Here is a 6,000-nt window from a genome sequence, read left to right as displayed (position 1 = left end):
TGCGCAAACTGCATATCAATATATCTATCCTGCACAAGTATGCCAATAGTTTCAAACAACAGATTAGAAAAGTATTTATGCTACGTTGTCATGATATGGGGACTTTCTGGTAGATGGCCTCGACGTTTCCTCAAGCCATGAAAATGCACTATAATTTGCTTGTCATCAATGCCTGCAAATATCTATGTCTCTCTCAACATAGCAGATCATCATTAGACACTAAATCCTTCAATGGGAGCTTGCAAAATGCTTGCATTAGATGCCTCATTAGACACTATAAGTTCATCACCAAGAGCATGTAAAATGTTTGCAGCAAATCCTTCATTAGCAGTCTGTTCATTAGACACTTCAGGCTCAAGAAAAACATGAGCTTGGATGTTTGCACCGGAAACTTCATTAGATACATCAGATTCAGTCAGTTCAGTATTGATTGGGGGAGTTATAAAGTAAGTAGAAATTGGTTTCATTTTCTCATAAATTCCCTAATACAAGCAGTTTTACAACACCGCCAGGTTTAACTATTGGCCAGAAATTGAAGAGTTGAATTAGATATAATCAGGGCTGTGATGTACCCGCTCGTTGCGCATGCTACTCTTGCAAGCTGCGACTGTCCGTTTGCACAAGCTCGATGCCATGCCCGTGCTGCCGCCGCTGCCTCCCACGCAGGCTACACCCGGGGTTGGATCTTCATCTTCTTGTCCTTCCGTTCACTTGAAGCCCGGCGACCGCCCTCCAACGAGGGCGCGAGGAAGTGCTGTGTTGGTCTGTCCAGCGGCGGCTAGGTTAGGAGCGAACCAGACTGGAGCGGATGAATTGGGATTTTTCCTGCTGTCGATCGATATGGGAGGCGCTCGTTTGGGCCACGAGCCTGCTATAGGGCCTGCCTTGCACTTATGTTATTGGCCTATCCAAATTGAAACATTTTTCTTCATTTTTTACATTGCCTGCTCGTGCGTTGGAACGAACAAAACTAGCCTGGGCCAACCTGGACGACTCAAACTAGGTGCACACTTTCGAGCCACCCGAGGCGGCCGCCCATACCAGCCCCTATGGTGGCGTCGCCCCTTTTTGCGTGTATGATGGGGGTAGTGAAAAATATTCCAATGGCGCTTTTGATTTACCCACAGAATGGTTGAATTGCTTGTTTCTATGAACTGAGTTCGCCAATATTGTGAAGGATGCCAGTCTTTTCATCCTATTGTAGATTGCTTAGATCTCGATATGCCAAAAGTAATCGCATGAAATATACAGTAAAAGCCAGTGTGATGTGTGTGGCTACAACTAGTCTGACTACACGTCCTCATATAACATACCAAGGACGCACCATCTTACCAGATTAAATATTCGACTTACCAATGCAGTGTGGGAAGAAAGAAGTATTGAGACTGCGTATCCAAGCAATTGATGCCATGGACTCCTTCGTACAACCTTGTAAGCGAAAAAGAAGTTGCAGTGCTCCGGTACAAAGAACTAGCGTAAGTTCAATTACCTGCTTCTCGGAATTTTAGTTAGCCACTTATTGCAAAATTGTTCAATTACGTTGCTTGGCTTAATTTAGTTTGCTACCGATTACATAATGCCACAGCCTGTTAATCCTATTATAGACTACACCTATCTATGTGTTTGATACTTACTGTTAAGAATTACCTGTTTGCCTGAACTTAAATAGCTACTTGTTTGTTTAACTGCTTTGCTGCTGCAACAACGGGTTATAATGATGTTAATAAATACTTTTCAGCATCGAATTGAAACTCTTTAATTCCTTGTTTGTTTAACTGGTTTGCTGTTATAACTCCCAGTTGAGATGTTTTGCTAACTTCAACTTTTCTGAATCCAATCGAAACTTTAATGGCAAAACAGGTTAGCCCAAGATCAAAGAGCGAGGTCCCCATGGACGTTGTATCATCCCACAGCAGTGGCACCGGCCCAATCGTGCATTATGAATTGCCAACTGCTGATGCTCTAGAGGCTAAACTAGTGGTAGAAAGAGATTCTGCTTCTGCACTTAGAGATGAAGTTGACATGTTGAGGAAGCAAGCAGCACAATCAGTAGCAGTACTCAAGAACACCATTAAATATTTGGTGGATTTCAAAACGAAGCAAGCTGAGACTGACCACATTGTTAAGGTCCTGAAGGAAAAAAGGAAATTAAATTCCCACTTGGTAAATCATAGGTGAAATGTTCTTTCCATCGTTGAATAACCTTTGTGTTGTTTGTTCATGTAATCAATCAAACCATTTGTTTTAGAGATCATGTAATAATTGTTTTTTGTTTTTTGGTTTGTAATTTTATTTGAGCACAAGTCTGTATTAATTGATAAGACACGGAGACATTTCATTTTGATTGCTGTGCCAGACCTACAAATATGCCAATCGGGCTGAATGTGCATTCAGCAATAATAGTAGTATAGATGGACCATAAGTGGAACGCATCGGAAAGGGCCAAGATGCTGTAGTAGCTTGGCTAAAAAAAGGATGCTGTTGTAGCAAAGAAAAGTACAGCGGCCTGGCTTATGTATGTTAGTTGATATTATTGATCCATATACTCTATAAGTGTTTATATGTCTGTTAGTTCTGTACATTCTTGGTTGATTCACTCGGTATTTGAATCTTGATACATCGCTTGTGTACATATCTAAATGGGAGTACACATTATGCTGCGTGTGACATTTGAGTTGGACATGAAGTGTTCCAAATATTCGAATGCACCTTAAACTGGATTCTAGCTTCTGAATTTGAGTATCGGCATTTGTAAACCATATTCATATATGACAGTGGAATACATCTTTGTTGTCCCTTTGATTATATATAAAAACACATAGAATGATTTATAAAGATTCGTATAGGAATACAAAATGGATTCGAATTTAGTTGCCAGGGTAAACGTGGATGCTTATTGTCCCAAAATTCGAAAGAAGTGGCAAAATGTCCACTCCCACGTTGGCTGCCCGAAGCCAAGTGTTTGGGAGATGGAAATTACTGTCTACCCATTACACGGACAATCCATCGGCCCAATTTCCACTGCTCTAAATAGGGGTAGGATAGTAACTTCAATAAGACGTGACACGACCGCCTCTGAGCCCATTCCGACACGGTGGGTGCCAAACATGGGCGGCAAAACACATTTGATTCAAGCCCGTCCGAAAGACCTCTATTTCTCCCTCCATTTCCCCATTCATACACGGTGGGCGGCAAAGTAAACTCGACTCGGCCGAAATCGATGTAGGCAAATATTTTCAATAGGGGCAGGTTTGTAACTTCACTCAGACGTGACACAACCGCCCTACCTGTCAGCCCCGTTCATACACCATGGGCGCCAACCACCCTCTCCTCGCCCGAAATCGCTCTGGGCAAATATTGGCAAGATGTGAGATTACCGTCGTATCCCCAACCGACGAGACGTCCAAATTTTAAACGGGGGCTAAGTTCGTAACTTTCCCATATTTTAGACAGGCGCGTCCCAAAAACATGGTTCCCCGTACCTCTCCCTCCATTTTCCCATTCATACACCGTCCGCGCTAGAACACCATCCTCACACCAGCCTCCGTCCGCCACCCCATCCATCGCCGCCGTCCTCCACCACATCCATCGCCGCCTTCCTCCACCACATCGATCACCACCGTCCTCCACCATGCCGGAGCGCCTACCAAGACCGCGTCGTCCACTGCTAGAGATGGACGATTCTCATCCACGGCGATGGACCAAGAGCCTTGCATCACGTCCTCTCGCTTCATCGGCGCCGTCGTCCTCTTTGCCGGGGCCGCTCACACGACCTTCTCTTCCACCGCAATGGGACTTATCCCCCGATGCACCCGTCTACCATCGCAGATCTGCTTCAACACCACCGACAGCCATCGCACCCCCGATGCCTACACGGCGCCGCAAGAGAGGTGGTACTTCATATCTCCTCAACTTTTTGATCTCAACCAGAAAATAGATCTTAACTTGGTTACTCTACTTTCTTTTCAGCTCTTACAATTTAGTTCTTAGTTCGAAGCAAACAATGGCTGCTAAATATCATTTCTCCGGTTTCCCCCTTTTATGATCACTATACAATCAGAATACGTGCTTCGTGTCATAATAGCACTGCACGACCCATCAAGCTAAACAAGCTTAGTTGTTCAAATACGAATCTGATATTATTAAAACAGATTCGTTTAATTGGTCAGCTAAATGTTCCTAAATTAGTTCCGAAAATGCATGTTCGCCGCTCGGGTGTGTATCTCTATAGGGTGCCCACGGTGGGCCAGCCCACCCTGGGATTTTGGGTCGTCCCAGGCCCCGATTCCCCTCTGTTCTGCTGCGCGCTTCCGATCTCTACTCGCCCCCAGCCGCCTGCCTCGCCGGCGACTTGCCGTCCCCGAACGGCATGACTCTAGGAGGAGACGCTGGACTAACAGGAGGTCAGGAGCCGCTCGCCCAATAGCGTCACCGCTGCCCGGGCGCGCCGCTGTGCCTACCTTCCCAGTCCGTTCAGGGCTCAGGCGTGCAGCACCCACTAAGCCAACCCGATTTATCCTGAGAAAAGTCCTCAACACTCAGCAGCCACTCCTCATCACCCATTTTCTAATTGATTCATTACTCATTAGGCAGGACAGTCATTAGGGTTTGTTGTGTGCTCAGTGCTACCTACACTTAATGGTTCAGATGTATTTCGGTAATCTTTAGTACCTGTAAAGTTCATAGGGTTTTCAAAATTCCGGCCCTAGGAACACACACTAGTCATTTTGGATTGTTGGTCGTAGTGACATTGACCTAGATTACTACTGCAAGCCAGGTTTGTTGAAAATTTTACTTGTCTTTCTTACTCATTCGATATAATATCCAATTATTCACGTCGATTAGTTGCAAACAATAAGTGCTAGACAAACTTCTTGATTCAGATTTTGGACGGTCTCTTACTGTAGTTACAATTCTGCATACTTGTCCTGGTGAGCTCACAAGTAAATGATTGATTCACTACATCTATGCTTGCCTTGTCATATTTGTTGTCAATATTCTTTTAGGGTGGACCACCCTGTTTCTAAATACTGCAACCGTAGACATGAGTGAATAGTATTTCTCTATGTGATCTCTTCCATCATGTGTGGGCAACGAACACTGCATTGTATAGAAAGAAAGTGTCATTTCCAGCATTTACATAGGCTTCGATCTTTTACAGGGAATACAATCTGCCTACTTGCTTTGTGTCGCACTACCAACACTCCACCCTTGAAGCTAAACATTATGCCACTCATAATTCCTTAGTTTATTTGTTCAAATACGAATTTCATATAATTCTAATGTTCCTACTTCAGTTTTGAAATGTGTGTCTGCCTGTTATAGAGACATAAGGGGTTTGTATTTCTGTGTGTGGTCTGGTCAGCACGGTTGGGGGGTGAACTTTGCATATGCAGGGGGTTTATAGGGAGACACTCTTCGAGTTGAATCCGCAATGCATTCCATAGATAATCTAACTACTTTTTATGTTTTCATGAATCTCAGATTCTGAACAGCATCATAATGATTATGAGCTTGCGCGCATGAAAAGAATAAAGCAGAACAATGCCACGGCTGTCAAACTTGGCATTAAGGGACTGAAATCAAGTCTGGATGCAATGCAATGCAAACGCTCTCCACCTATAGATTCATGCTCAGAACATGATCCTAACAGTGATTCTGAGCTAGAGGGAGACCTAAGTCAATGTAGCTCCCTAGTGGAGGAGTCAGAGGAAGATGTCCTATCTTATTCACCCATCAATGTGCTTGCTCTAACTTTCCAAGGTTATATTTGTCGCACATATCTTGCAACTGATGCTTTGCATTGCTTCTACTTTGTTGAACTGCCATTAGCTTAGTTTACACATCGTGTATGTGAATACGGCCTGCCTATCCATTTTCAGTACATATTCCATCTGTCATCATACCATATTTATCCATTCAAATGCTGTTCTTGTGTATCAGACGTTCAAAAGGAAGAGGGCGATTGCTGATCGTGGAGGAGCGCAAGCAAAGTATTTG

The sequence above is a fragment of the Aegilops tauschii genome, chromosome 3, assembly GCF_002575655.3.
Source record: "Aegilops tauschii subsp. strangulata cultivar AL8/78 chromosome 3, Aet v6.0, whole genome shotgun sequence".
NCBI lineage: Eukaryota > Viridiplantae > Streptophyta > Magnoliopsida > Poales > Poaceae > Aegilops > Aegilops tauschii.
The sequence above is the reverse complement of the archived record's forward strand: the minus strand, read 5'-3'. Positions refer to the sequence as shown.